Genomic DNA, 16,381 nt, shown 5'->3' on the forward strand with positions numbered 1-16,381 from the left:
AACTTTTGTTGTTTCTAGGTCAAAGGTCATCCTGTTTTTCAGAAGGACATTTTTTATGTTACACCTGAAGTTGCTTATGGCAAAAACCCTTTAAATTTTTAAAGAAAGAGACTGGCCATATAGGTAAGACTGAGAGCATGATGGGGAGGCTGGGGAAGTTTCAGCCCTGTCTTTCGAATTCTAAGTTGATAGACGAGCTTGGGACTGAGCAGTTTCATGTCAATGACCTCATCATCAGGATCCCAGAAAGAAACTGAGGTAAAAGTTGTACAGTGAACCTGAGTAGAGGACAGGATTGACGGATATTTTGACACGTTGGATGGTGCCATAGTCAAAACCCTCAAGGAGCAAGCAAGAGGTTGGTGCTACACTCTAGTCCCCTCAGATCTTTTTTTTTTTTAATTTTTAAATTATAATGTATTCACCTTACATCTTGAATAATGTAATACCCTCGCTCTTATCTTCCTGTTCCCACCTTCCCTCCCTCTTCCACCCTATTCCCCTTCCCTAGCCTTCTGACAGGTGGGGCCCTCATCCCGTCTGACCACAGCCTATCAAGTCTCATCTGGATAGCCTGCATCCCCTTCTTCTGTGTTCACACAGGGCCTCTCTGCCGAGGGGCAGTGATCAAATCTTAGGCCCAGAGTTCTTGTCAGAGGTATTCCCCAGCTCTCCCTGGCTCTTGCCCCCCCCTTCCCCACATGGAGAATGACCTGTCCATCAGCTATATCTGAACAGGGGGTCTAGGTTCTCTGGTTGCAATGTCCTTGGTTGGTGCATCAGTTCATGCAGGCTCCCCTGGGTACAGATCCACAAGACTTGATAGTCTCTTTGTGGAGCTCCAGACTACCCAGCCCCTTCCATTGCCCAGCTCTTGTATACAGCTCTCAGTGTTCCAGCCGGAGTCCAGCAGCGAGTCCCAGCATCTGTCCCGATCCCCCACTGGGTGGAGTCTCTCAGAGAATATCAAGGTTGGGTTAATATCCACTTATAAGTGAGTATATACCAGGAATGTCTTTCTGGGTCTAGGTTACCTCACTCAAGATGATCATTTCTAGTTCCATCTGTTTGCCTGAAAATTTCAAGACTTCCTTGTTTTTATAGCTGAATAATATTCCATCGGTAAATGTACCACCGTTTCTTTATACACTCTTCATTTGTTTCCAAATTCTGGCTATTGTGAGTAAGACTGCTATGAACATAGTTAAACTAAGGTCTTTGTTGTATGATGGAGCGTCTTTCAGTTGTATGCCTAGGAGTGGTATAGCAGGGCCTTGAGGTAGCACTATTCTCAATTTTTGGAGAAAGAGCCAGATTGGTTTCCAAAGTGGTTATACAACGTTGTACTCCCACCAGCAATGGAGGAGTGTTCCCATTTCTCCACATCCTTGCCAGCATGTGCTGTCACTGGAGTTTTGAGCTTAGCCATTCTGATGGCTGTTAGGATGTATTCCCAGAGTTATTTTGATTTGCATTTCCCTGATGACTAGATATATTGAACATTTCTTTAAGTGTTTCTCAGCCATTTTCATATTCCTCTGTTGAGAATTCTCTGTTTAGATCTGTATCTCATTTTTTAATTTGGATTATTTGGTTGGATGGTGTTTAATTTCTTGAGTACTTTATATATTTTTGTTATTAGCCCTTTGTGGGATGTAGGGTTGGTGAAAATCTTTCCCCAGTCTGTAGGCTGTCATTTTGTTTTGTTGACAGTGTCTTTTGCCTTATAGAAGCTTTTCACTTTCATGAGGTCCCATTTATTAATTACTGATCTTAGAGCCTGAGCCGTTGGAGTTCTGTTCAGGAAGTTGTCTCCCATGCCAATGAGTCCAAGGCTCTTCCCCACTTTTTGTTCTAACAGATTTAGTGTGTTTGGCTTTATGTTGATGTCTTCCATCCACTTGGACTTTAGTTTTGTTCAGGGTGGTAAATATAGATCTAGTGCATTTTTCTACATGTAGACATCAATTAGACAAACACCATTTGGTGAAGACGCTGTCTTTTTCTTTTTTCCCTTGCATGGTTTTGGCGTCATTGTCCCTTCAGATCTTGATGATTTAATCACCTTCCTTTAATAATTTCTAAATGTGCCTTTTAAAATAATTCTATAATTAAAGCATAGCACTTCCCTGAGTTGTTAGAACTATTATGTAGAGTTTATTAATCCAAAACTTCTAAATTTGTAACCAAGTTGAAGAAAAGAGAAAGTAATTGTGGTTAGTGCAACACTTGCATTCTTGACTTACTCTTTCAGGGAAATTCTGTGTTGCTTGTTGTAGCATGTACAGAAATGTGCATACATTCCTATGGCCCTGTGCCTGGAATTACACCAAGTCTCACCAGCAGGCATCAGTTCACAGACCATGGGAGTCAAAAAATACTTTTTACAGAAGAGTCTTCTGTCTCAAGTTTGTGTGGCCTTCACACAAACTTTGACTCCAGTTCCCTTAAAGGTCAAACTCTCAAGTCAATCATCCAAGTATATTTGAGGTCAAGTCATATATAAATGGTCAATAGAGATCACAGATTTTGATTTGGTATTAAATTACTTTCCATCAACCAATAAGCAGAGAGAGAGAGAGAGAGAGAGAGAGAGAGAGAGAGAGAGAGAGAGAGAAGAAAAGAAACTAGGAAAAAGCAGGAAACTTTAGGTTAAGTAGGAGATAGAAATTGAACAGACATTGAGACATGTTATTCAAGATTTAAAGGAATTTGGATGTAATAGTAGGAGCTGACTAATATTAAATGCACAAACTGAGGGAAAGTGGGAACAAACGAGGTGAGAATCTTACAGTCAGGGTATCCCGCTACATTGAGACAAAACATTTTCTAAAGTAATTAAAAAAGATAGAAAACAGATCAATTAAATTTGATAGATTTCTGAGCACAAAAATGTAGGTACAAACTGAATTTACCAATATTCTTTACATTGTTCTATAAAATTGTTGTAAACAAACTCCAGACTATGCTCTGCACAATCTATCTCATTCTGCATAATGTTGCTCTTCGTTTCCTGACTCTCACTTGTCTTTGCAGTTGGAATCCATATACTCAACAAGGACACATACTCATGGAAGCCAGCCATTGTTTTAACATGAAGTTTGTAACCTCATCAGCAATTCTTGTTGACAATTTTATCTCCATGAGAAAAATTATAGCAACTACAGCAAAAATTAAACTGGCTTAAACTCAAGAAACAGTTTTTATTAGCTTTGTGGTTGTATGAATAATAGAATAATTAAGAAATATTGAAAAGAATATTTGATTGTTTCTACTTAATAAGTCCATCACACTAGTTTGAGGTACTAAGACATACATTGTAAAGAAGAAAACCACAACTAGAAGATGAACTTCATATGTAATCTGAATATCTCAGTATTCAATATAATGTAAAATTTGACATCTGAGTATTCATGTATATATATATATAGATAGATATATATGAATATACCTACACAGTATTTATGCATATGTGTGTGCATGTACACAAAGAGATATGCACTCTTCTTAAAATAAACTTAGTTATACAAATATTTGGAAATAAATATATCACAACCCAAATTAATTACTCTATATAGCCTAAAGTCTATACAACATAATGAACTTCTATACAGTTATATTAAAAGTCTATACAACATAATGAACTTCTATACAGTTATATTAAAATGTACATATTATATTTAATATATGAATATAATTATACCAAAAGAATGCACTTAAACATACAGATAAGTAGGAAGAAGAGGAGGAGGAGGAAAAGGAGAGAGAGAGAGAGACAGAGAGAAAGAGAGAGAGAGAACTGTAGTCTTTCAGGTGAGATAATGTTATTTTAATTCTGAATAAGCCTGTGTGTGTGTGTGTGTGTGTGTGTGTGTGTGTGTGTGTGTGTAGGTAATTGTATCCTTTCTTTTGTTCTATAATTTTTTGTAATCAAATTTGAGTAGAATTTACTAAGTTGGAAATTATTTTTTAAAGATGTATTTATTTATTATGTATATAGTAGTGTTCTGCCCGCATATACATCTGCAGCCCAGAAGAAGGCACCAGATCTCACAATAGATAGTTTCTGGGAATTGAACTCAGGACCTCTGGAAGTGCTCTTAACCTATGAGCCATCTCTCCATGCCCCTAATTTGGATATTTTGTTCCATAGGTCATCACCTAAAAATTCTATACATGCATTAAAGTATGTAGGCATGCATACCTTCTAGAATTCTCCCATAAGTGACTTTTTCTTAATCATTTGTTTGACTTAGCTTTGCATTAATACATGCAACAAAGCAAAGCAAACTGTAAGAACAAAATACTGACTTCTCTGAAATTCTGGAGTTCTTAACTCATAAAACTAAATATATATACATAATATGGGGTCTCATATAATGTTTCTGTACAAATGCATATTATATTAATGTTAAACATGTGTACATTCTTATGAATTATTTATGATGAAACATTCAAAATAATTTTCTGTAGTTTGTTGAAATTTGCAAAATATAATACTTATAATCAGTTCCGCATTGTGTAGCCACAGACCAAACTTTCTTGCTCCTAACTCTAACGCTATACCCTTACTGTTCTCCTGTTGTCCTTCTCATGAAGTCTCTCTGGCCTCTGGTGCTCAAACCCCCATGAATTCAATCTGTTTTGTTTTTCAATATGTAAATAGAAACATCTGGTAATTGTGTGTGTGTGTGTGTGTGTGTGTGTGTGTGTGTGTGTGTGTGTGTGTGTGCCAAACTTATTTATATTAACATGAGGTTTGACATTTATTTCAGCTTATGTGAAATTTTTCCTGGTGCCATTTGTTGTGTCCTTTAACTTGTGTTGCAAATAACGTGGCCAAAGATTTGTTGGGCTCCTCCTAGGCTCTCACTCTATCCCATTAAATATGTGTCTATCCTTAAAGGGCTATCCACTCTCCTGAAAGCAAACTTTATGATAAAACTACTTGTAAATAAATAAAAACATCATCACACACCAAAATTAAACAAATCTAAAGTCTATATATCTTAATAAATTTGTATATACAGTTATAACAGTTATGAACAAAAGCTATGAGATTTCACATTACATTTTACACCTTAACATTAAATATACTTTATGTGCTTTGCCACCATCGAGAATTGTTAGAAATAAAGGTAGAAAAACAACTAACTTAATATCTTCTTTTCTTTCTCATGTTTATTGTCTGCATTCAGTACTTCTTAATCCCATTATGTTCAGCTTCTTTTCTTTATGAGTCTTGATGAATACAGTTTTCTGGCCTATTTTGAGTTATACCTGTGCAATCTCTGCTCTTTTGAACTGTTTTCTGAATATTTCTATAGCTAGGTCTTGTTTTTTCCTGGTTCCATTCAAATCTTGGTATTCCTGTAACTAGTTCTGAGTGAGATTTCACTAGTGTATTGGTAAATATTCCTTTAAAGCTATAGATTATTTGAGGTAGAAAAATCCTTAAAAATGCAGTGTCTTTCAAAACCATTGACTGCCTTTACATTTTTGTTTCTCTCTCTCAATCTCTCTCTCTCTCTCTCTCTCTCTCTCTCTCTCTCTCTCTCTCTCTCTGTGTGTGTGTGTGTGTGTGTGTGTGTGTGTGTGTGTGTAAGTGTTATGTTTCCCTCAACTTTTTTTTATCAGTATTTTATAAGCTTTACTGCAACCTTATATTTATTTTTGTGTAGTATTATAAATGAGGTTGTTTGTATAATTTCTATTTCAGGTAATTTTATATTACCAAAGGGGAAATATGTGACCTTCTGTATGGAAACTCTTTTACATTCTATCCATAAATAGGTGCATATTATAAGTAACAATCTCAGAAAAGTTGCACAATAGAATATCAACAAATCAAATTCAGTAGCACAGCTCTACACTAAAATAATAGCACTTAGCAGATAGTAGAAGCAAGGATCTGGGCTAAGACTTTAACATTAATATTATTATAAAAAATGTTGTAAGAACAACTAGTGCTAATAAATGTGCTGTTTGTATCTTGTTTTTGGAGATAAGATTGAATGTGTGGAGAATGTGAGAAACTTTCCATAGAGAGCCCTTTTAGGGGGCAGTGGAATGGGCTTCTAACTTAAGCAAGGCACGCATAAAGCATAAAACAAGATGAATTGAAAATGGCATTTTAGCCACTATAATGCAAAACAAAGAGTGTTGTAGATGCGGAGAGCAAGCCTGGGCATTCCTAATGAGCAGTGAGCATTTAACAGCAGGAGAAAGGATGCACTTCCAATGGTGTTTCCAATTGAATGAGTGCCATATAACAATTTCCATGGCTCATTTGATAAGACATCCTAGTTGATTTAATTATCTACCCCCTTGATCATTTATTTTTTGGTTATATTTTCATGAGAGAGGAACATAGTTGATTTCAGACAAATGAACAATTTTATCAATATGATATGTATTAAAGATGAAGGCTTAGTTGATATAAAAGGAGAACATTTATTAATATTCCACCCTTAATTGAGCCTGTTTTCATCTAAAGACATTAGATTCCAAGCACTGTTCACATGGATTCACATGGGAATTAATCTACTTTATGTATTAATGTAATCAATATTACTATTAATTAATGTAACATTTTGTCCAACTTGCCAATATAGACCTTAGCTATCTTGTATATAGAGGAATTATCACTATTAATATGTAATCCTTCTAAGTGTGATGTGAGGTTCAAGAGAATAAACATAAATAGTTAAACACACCCATGGGTGAGTAATATGTGGGCAGATTCTTACCAAATGAGCATTCATGATTTTCAGCAATATTAAACACACCTGCCAGATACCCACTACCTCCCACACAACCAAAACTCCAATAAAACAAACTATTAAATGATACAGAAAACATTACAATTATTTGGGTTAACAATAGGAAGCTGTCTATTTTGTAACTAGTCTTCCTTCAACTTAAACTAGCAACCTAATCCTACCTGTAGCTTTCTCATATTTGAAAAGGCCAAACTTAAAAAACCAAGTAAATACCACCTTTGAAAAAAATAAAAAATGTTCTCTACAAATCACAAAGTAATACTGATTTCTGCTTTGATATCAACTACCTAATGTTTGATTAATAAATCATGCTTTTTCCTTCAAAGTTTGATCAATATATGTATATATAACTTAAAATATAATGTTTTGCATCAGGCTTCTTTCCTCAATGAGTAAAAATACTTTCTTTTGTTAAAAAGTATTTTCAATTTATTTTTAACTCTGTGTGTGTTTGTGTGCGCGCACACACACGCGCCCATGTGAGTGTGTGCATATAAATGTAGGTACACTCAAAATTTAGAGAAATTGGCTTGTCTGGCATTTATAGGCAATTCCAAGTTACCTGGTAGGGATAGTGGGAATCGAGCTTTGGTCCTCCTGAAGAGGAAGGTGTAAGTACTCTTAAGCGCCGAGCCAGCTATTCAGCACCTCAGGAAGCATTTATTATGAAGTTAAAGCAAATGAAACTGTATAGCGAATGTAGAGAATGCAAAGCAATTCCATACAAAAGGTGAAAATGCGTTTCCATTACCACACATTTATAAAGTTTTGTATAATTTTATCACTGGAAAGAGTAAGGTAGTATTCACTATAACGTGTCTTAAAATTCCAAAAGATGGATTTATATATTTTGTACTTTAATTTAGAATTTAGTCATAGATTGTTGCCTAGCCCAAGGGTCATCAGAGAGGCTTCATCCAGCAACTCATGGGAGCAGATGCAGAGACCCACACCCAAACATTAGGTGGAGCTCGGGAATCCTGGGGAAGAAAGGGAGGAAGGATTGTAGGACCAGAGGACCCCACAGGAAAGCCCACAGAATCAACTCACAAGGGCCCATATGGGCTCCCAGAGACTTGAACCAACAATCAGGGATCCTGTATGGGTCTGAGCTAGGGACCCTGCATGAGTAATGCTCGTGTAGCATGCTATATTTGTGGAATTCCTAACAGAGAGATTGGAGATATATGACTCTTTTGCCTACTCCTGTGACCCTGGGTTACTTCCCCCAGCCTTGATATGAGGCTCTGCCCAGGCTCATTGTATCTAGTTCTTCCATGTTTGGTTGATAAACCTGGAAGGCCTGCTCTTCCCTGAAGGGAAACAACAGGGGGAAGTCCCTTTTACAATAAGTGCATATATGTTTATAGTTGTAATATATATTTTGATGCCAACTTATTTTAGACTGTGTTCCTTGACTATTATTTTTTGTGCCAGAATAATTGCATAGGACCAAAAGCAATGAGCTCAAATGATAACTTTTAATAAAAGCAAGATAAAAATCAATTTTTTATTCATGATCTTCAAAAATAAATTTAGTGCCTTTAGAAAGTTAAAGAGTCCAGTTTAGAAAAACAAAGACAGAACGGCAATAATAGAAGCATATACTAGAATTTGTCTTGACAGTAACTGTAAGTGCCAAAGTTTTAAATTCTCTTTTTTCTTAAGATGTTATTAATTAACAGTAGATGCTACTAATTAACAAAGAAATACAGTTTATCGGAAAATTGTTAGGATCTCTCCCAGAGTTGAGAAATTAATGTGTCATTATTTTATGTGTCAATTTAAGAAATTCTTGATAAAATATGCATAGATATCTGTAAAGCATTTTCACCTTACTACATTTCAAATTTTCAACTTACAGTCACTCTACATTTAATAATTTAAAGCTGTTGACAGAAAAAAAATTAAGTTTATTACATTAATCCTTTCTCTTAAATTCTTTGATTTCAGTTTAGGGTGTGTGCCAGTCACCATGGGATGGACACATTGGTGTTTGGCCTCAGTGACAAGTTAAACTTGGCCTCCTTGTAATGAAACATCTTGTCATTCGGACTGAGAAGTCACTAAGGCTTGACAGCATCTCCTCCTGTCAGCTTTCCCCAAATCCCCACCGAGCCAAAGGTCCAGGAGAATTATGACTCTGTTGCAAGACTCCTCCTTTCCAAAGCCGCCTTAACTAATTAAATGTAACCTGTTAGGCTTCTACTCTGGCCATCCACCAGCTAAGGTGGATAGGTTTATAGATTTACTTACTGACAAGGCAGCTTCGTGTGTCAAGGCAACATCTTCATAGCCAAAAATGAAAGGGGAAACATTTCAGCATACACTTTCTTATCATCTTACTAACTTTATACAATCCTGTAGTCTGAGGCCCACAATTCATTAAACATGAATGGAGACAAAAACAAGCAATAAAGGCCAAAATAAGAATCCAGATAAAGCTTTTAAACTCACATGAATATTTTTGCAGCAAAAATTCTAAATTATCTGCATTCATGCATAATCAAAATAAAATACTCCAAGCTTGATCTTGACTCCAACTCTAATATATATTCTTATGTTTATCAAAGAAGTAAAGACAAGCCAGAAAGATGAAACAAATTTCACAATGGGCAATTTAAGTAAATTATCCATTCTTTAGGATCAAAGAGAAGTGTAGGAGGTCACAGCACATGTCTGGCAAGGAAGCTAAGCTGCACTTTTCCTCTGTTAGTTGTTCTCATATTTTTAAACATGATAGAATTAAGAGATAAGAACAAAGGTCTGTTTAAATTAATTCCCCAGTAGCACTTTAAAATGCTTTTTCAGATCATATTTCAAATTTTCCTTAATACTATCTGTGATTTGCCTATGAATAAAACTAAATGGTAACAGTGAAATAAAAGGGAAAAGGAAATATTAAGATTTAAAATGTGTTATTTCTAACAATGGCTATAGAAAACAGAATAAAGTAATGGTTACTAAATAAAAGCATTTATTCTGCAAACTATTGTACATTCCCAGAAAAGGACTGAGATTTAATGGCAGGCAGTTTTAAATAATGCCACTTTTGATGAGAAATGATAATATCACTAAGCAAGAGTTATTTTGGAAACAGAACTAAAGAAAGCAATTTTTTTTTTGAAGCAAGCAAGGCTTTGGAGGGGTACTCAAAAGCTGTGTTGTTTCTTGATCATATTAAAATAATTTATTGTCTAACTGTACTTTTGTGATGGAATATTTTCTTTAAATAAAACAAACAAGCAAATAAAAAAAATCTTTCAATTAAATCTGCAAATTGTCCATGTACCCAACGGTCCTGTGCTGAGCACAGCAGGATGGGAAAGGCGAGGCACACTGCTGAGGAACATCAATGAAGACCGGAAATGTGAATCTGACCCAGCTCCCCAAAGGTGTAGAACTGGGGGCTTAAAAAAAAAGGAATGTTGAAAGTACTCTTGAAATCTAGAGAGAAAATTCCAAACCAAGAAAAAAAACCAGCACGTAGTTCTGCATAGAAGGAGGTATCTGACTCATAAATAAGCGAGTACATTTGTTTCAGGTGAAAGTGAGGGAAAATAAAGGACTAATTGTACCTCCAACTTCAGGACTGTTGAGTTTGGGTGCACATGGGACCTTAACAGTAAACCACTACATGAAAACGTACTGATAATTTCAAATCGTTGAGCTGAGATTTAAGAATTTGTTGTCTTTTCAAAATTCAGGCAAGTAAGACATCATGAACCATACAAGCAATAGAATATTGTCTGATTACCAAGTTTATATATAAAAAAGTTCTCGATGCAGGCCATAGACCCCAGAGGCCACAGGCATAAGTCCCAGGTACTGATACTTTGGAGGAGGGCCATAGTGCCCAGGTGGGTGGGCGCCCTGGTTCATCGGTGGTAGCGGCAGCTATATGCAAGGTACTGTAAGTCCATTGGGGTTGTCTTGCATGGGGTGTCCACCATGCCCACCTGTCAGGCTGGGTAACGGGTGTGGGAAGCAGTGGGGGCCACCTCCATGCATACCATGGTAGGACTGGTTCTCTAAAGGACCAGAATATATCCAGGGTGGGTGACTCTGAGTTGTAGACATGAAAGACAGTGGTAGTGGGTTGCTCGCAGGAGCAGCTGGTCTCGGTACACTGGCCAGGGGTGTCGTGGCAGGTCCAGAGGTGGAGCCCACAGATGCAGGGAAGGGAGCTCAGCTATAAAAGGGACAAATATTCTTTATCGATCCGTGCTTTATCCTGAGCTGACTGAGGGTCACCAGACCTCTGAAATTTGCAATCTGAGGCAATGTGGCCAGCCCCTCCACACTTGGCACACATGGAAAAGGTATGATGCTGCCTCCGCCTCCGGGCATGATGCTGCAGCCTCCACCATCTCCCAGTGGGCAGCTCTCGCCTCCTGTGCTGGTGCTCTATCTTCATGACAGTGCTGCCCCTCTACCCATCAGTAGAATGGCTTCCAGCACCTCTTGCCACGGCAGCGACGGCCTGAGCCATGAGAGTGAGGACTTTACAGGCCCATTGAGGACCCTTCCAGGCAGACAACCTCAGCAACGCCCCTGGTAGACAGGATAGCTCAACAAAGCAGCCTGAGTTAGTTTTTGTGGACGGAAACAGAACATGCTGTCTCCGTATTGTGCATTTTTTATTAATTTTTATCCTTTTCCTTTGTTATCTCCTTATCTTTTCCTTTCTTCAGACTCCGTCGAAGGAGATGCTCTCCCCGTCTTCTGACTTCTGTTGCATATAGAATCCTTTGTCGCCATTTCTCTCCTCCCAAAGGCAGAGGAGCAAATGGTTTAGGCACGCACACACAGGCTTTGGCCATTACTGTCAGGCTTGGTGTGCTATCCAACAGCTCTAAACCATTGAGAGGCCTCGGCGACACCCAAAGATAGATGGTTTATTTTTATCACTTTTTAAAGAGTCTTGTGAATTCTCACATTGCCGAATAGTGTTAATCTGGCCCTGGCATTCACATCTTCCTGCCTGACTGCTAGCCTGGCCTCTTCCGTGCTCCTGGTCACCGAAGCTGCCTCAGAGGCCTTTTGAGTGTCTCCTTCCTGGAAAGCTTCCCTTTCTGCTTTATTTTGACCCCAGACTTCCGGTTGTTTCCGCAGTGCCTGGGGCTTGCGCCCTTTGTTCTTTACTCTGGTTCTTTGTCCCTTCCCTCCTCATGGAGTGGTTATGTCAACAACCATGTGTAATGCGCGTGCTTTTCACTGGTTTATATAGAGTCATTTTTCTGGGCTTTTTCAGTGTTTGATTCAACACTGCGTTAAAGGGGGAGGGGGGTTTTCCCATTGAATAAAAGATCAGTGTGGTAAAAAAGAAAGAAAGAAAGAGAGAGAGAAAGAGAGAGAGAGAGAGAGAGAGAGAGAGAGAGAGAGAGAGGGAGAGAGAAAGAAACATTCTTTGTCTTCTCATACATTACATCCCACCTACAATTTGCCCTCACTCCCCTCCGCCAGTCTCTCCCTCTCTCCATCTCCCCATCCCCCACATCCAGGCCTGTTTCAGTAAATAGAGTAGTGTTGCTTTATTTTTAGCTTTCTTCTCTTATACCTGATAACAGGCTTAGAAATTTCAGTTTTCTTTAAGAATGAATACAGTTGTTTGCTTGGTTTAAGTTTCAGTACTTTTGAAATACTCAACTTGCATAAATTTAGGTGTTTGCCAATAGAGCACCACACTGACTGCAGCTCCAGGTTGATCCACACAAGCTCAGGTGACAACGCATCTAGGGCGTTACTCTAGTCCACCACAGAAAAAAGGCCTGCTGGAAGCCTCAGGTCCAGCTGCCTTTAGCTTTTGCCCAATCATCATCAAATGTAACTGTCAAGGCCCTAATTCTCTTTGCCTCTAATTTACTGTTTCTTTTTATTGTCGTGTTTCCATTACAGATGCATTGTTACAGCGAGTAGAAGCAGAATCTACAACTATGTTGCGGCAGAATGACCTACAGGCTTCACGGAGATTACTTTCCCCAAAACTTATAAGATTTTAACATGAGACTTCTAAAGTATTCGAATTGTATGTTCTCTGTATTATTAATTGCACATTTGCCAAATGCTAGGTTTCTGTTAAAAGTTTACTGCAGTATAATGTGACATTTATGCTTCCTTGAAAACTGTAAAATTTTTCTCTTGTTACTAATAGCTAATGAGTACAAAGCATCACTCGGTCTGCAGCACATGGCAATTATTGTCTTGTGATCTACATTTCTTAGACAGATTTCAGTAACAGCTTATGGGAAAAGAATCTTAGCATTCATCTAAAGTAAATGCAAAATTGGTATGAAGGTAAAAGCACATGGATTTGATTATTTTCCTTAAAAATCATGATCCATATATTATAACTTGTGATACATTATAGCTCCATTTGCATCACATAAAATTTGTCATTTATAAAAAAATCAGTTTTAAAGATAAAATTTATATAAACTTAAATTGGTTTTCTACATTTCAATGTATACATTTAAAAGATGTAATTCACATTAGAGCTGATAATTTACAGAAAATTTATACTTTGAACCTTGGAAAACCTTTAGTTTGTAAATTAATTAATATGTATTTTAAATAACTTTCATAAAACATCAATTAGAAATATAAAATTGGGCTGCCTAATTAAAGCTATTCCATAAATAAGACTTCAAATTATAAAAGAAGTGTTTGATGCACTTTTAATTGTTTTAGGTTAGCTGAGTGGGCAGAGCCACCACTCATGTTGTCATGAAGAGGCATTCCCAGTCCAGAACTGTTGAGAAATAGAACTCTGTCCAGTTTTGAAATCTATTTCCTTTGTAGTGTGAAATTCTTATTGACATAATTTGGGTATATTACTAAATAAAACTTATTTATATTTATCTCTTCACAGGTATTTAAAGAGTACATTACATGAAGCATCAAACATTCAAATTCTATAGTGGATAGGAACATGGTGCAGTGGTGTAAAGCCCTAGTTTCTCTCCCAGGGGAACTGGGCTCAGTTCTTCGCATCCACACGGTAGCCCTTGGCCTTCTGCAGCTTCAGTTCCAGTAGCTGTAATGGCCTCTTCTAGTCCTCACCAGAATGTTCTCACATGGACAGTACATTCAAACAGACACACACATTTGCACATAAATAACAAATGTAAATAATAAAAAGAAGAGTCAAGAAAGATCACTATAGGGCTTTAAAAGGATCAGTTAAACAATAAAAATTAACAATATAAAATGAACACACATCTATGCCTGGAGATTCAGAGTAGAGAGTGGATACCAGCTGAGTTAAGGTTTGAGTACAGTGGGAGCTGGGTACTTTTTTAAGAGTCCATTTTCAACAATGAGCAGATTGGACAGAAACATAGATGTTAAAGATAAGATTTAAATCACACTGAATTCAAACTGTGCGTGAAAACATCCAAAGAACATTGCACCTAATGTGGAGTATCTGTTCCTCTCACCCGCACATGGAACATTCTTCCTTACAGTGTGATAGAAGACTAAGCAGCTCAACAGTTTTTAGAAGGTACATATTGAATTGATTATCTGATCTGAAAACACTGTAACAAATGCAGAAACCAATAACAGGAAAACCATGTACATAACATATACATACATACATATATATGTATACACACATATTAGACAAACTGGTTTTGAAAAACTAACATTTAATAAAGTTATCAAAAATGAAATTAAATATTTATTGAAATGTGCAAGACAGAGACATGGCGTGAATAGCTGATGGAATACATCAAAAGTGGGGCTGATATGAAAATTCATAGTGATATTAACTGGAAGATATCATTTCCTCTCAAAGAGTCAGAAAAACAAGCACAAAACAAAAAATAGTACAAGCCACGAAATAATTAAATCAGAAACATGATGTATAAGTTCTTGCGAGATGTGAACAAATGTCTTTTCTCACCAGCCAGGGCCCCAGTGAGAGAGCAGAGTAAAGGTCTGAGCACAGTCTGAGTTGACAATCCAGTGAGGTTGCTGAGGTGTGAGTGGGAAACTGCTGACCTACAGATTCAGTGTAAATCCCATTATAATAATATCAGTGATATTTCCCAAAGAAATATGGAAAAAATGATCTAAAATGTAAGTGGAACCACAAACATTTAGGATAGTTAAAGCAATCATGAATAGAAATAATAAGACGGAAAACATTATATTATACGGCTTGAGAAGATACTGCAAATTCAGCATAATCTAGACAGTGTAGAACTGGGTAGACGGAATGAAGTGTAGAGCATGGTTGAAGTTCCATGTCTATAGCCAACCAGCTTTCAACAAAGGATCTACGTTTCAGGCAGAATCCGTGTCTCAAAAATAAGAGAAGCCTAGGGAGGACACAGACACTAATCTCTGGCCAAGCACGCAGAAGCAAACCTACTTACATACACACACAAACACAGTTTTCAAAAAGAAAGAAAAAAGAAACTAACTGCAAATGTAGCACGTTATGGTAGGTCAAATTTTTTCTCTAATTAAGAGCTTGTTATTTTCTTAGCAGAGTCTCCAATCAAACAGTTGCTTTTCGCACTTTGGAAGTTTTGCAGATAGATTTTTACAAATTCATTAAAAGTTTCTATAATAACATAGATGCTCTTTACCAAAACCTTTAAAAGAGGCATAAAAATTATTTCCTCAAGAGAACAACTAATATACGCACATATCCGAAGATGTAATTATTTATACCCAAAACAATAATTTGAGATTAAGACAACTGTTCAAAATTTAAACGTGTTTATAGTCTTAGGCCTTTTCCCATAATTAAGATTTTGGAATGCACATATATTCTCACTGACTATAAAAGACTCTGCTCATTGTCTTTCTTTATTTTATTTTGTTGAGTTAGATAATTCAATAACAAGATGTTTATGAGGGGAGATTGGAAGTGTAAGCAGGCTGCAAAGGAAGTAGAGGTGAGCTGCTAGGACCAGAAGAGGCACGTGAAAGTGCAGTCAGTGCTGTAGGCCGAGCTGATCTCTCTCGTGTCCAGTCCTATAGCAGCCACACTGCCCCGGAAAAACGGAGTAGAACGTCCTGCTTCCCTTCTTATTACGTCATGTGCTTTCCTTCATCTAAAGTCAATTCAATTGCCAAGGGCTAATGAACGCTTTGGTGTAATTTACACATTTCAATGCAAAAAAAACAAAAAAAAAACAAGGAGTAGGGTTGAGAAGAGCACATCACCTAAGATCAAGAAGAGGCTTTATGGTAAAGTGTAAAGATATTGCAAATTGCAAGGCCAAGGGATTATAGTGAACCACACATACACAGACACACACTTACACCCTCCATCATCCAAACCAAACCAAACCAAAACACAACAGAAACACAAAGATGTGGTAAATTAACGGTGTATTGGCTTTGAAGTTATTTTTTTCTGCATTTTAACCTTACCTGATGCCTCTCTCTTCTGTGGCCGTGCTCACAGCTATTCTGATATTTTCACACATTTCACTTTGCTAAAAAAGAGATAATTCTGTTTTTGACATAGATTATTTATAATAATACTAGCCATGTTTTGCTTATAGTTTCATGGTGCAATCATATGTGGAGACAAACGATAATAGAAAATAAACACTATGGCTATTTTATTATTTTATATA

Source organism: Acomys minous (assembly GCF_964271855.1).
Source record: "Acomys minous genome assembly, chromosome: 10".
NCBI classification, from domain to species: domain Eukaryota; kingdom Metazoa; phylum Chordata; class Mammalia; order Rodentia; family Muridae; genus Acomys; species Acomys minous.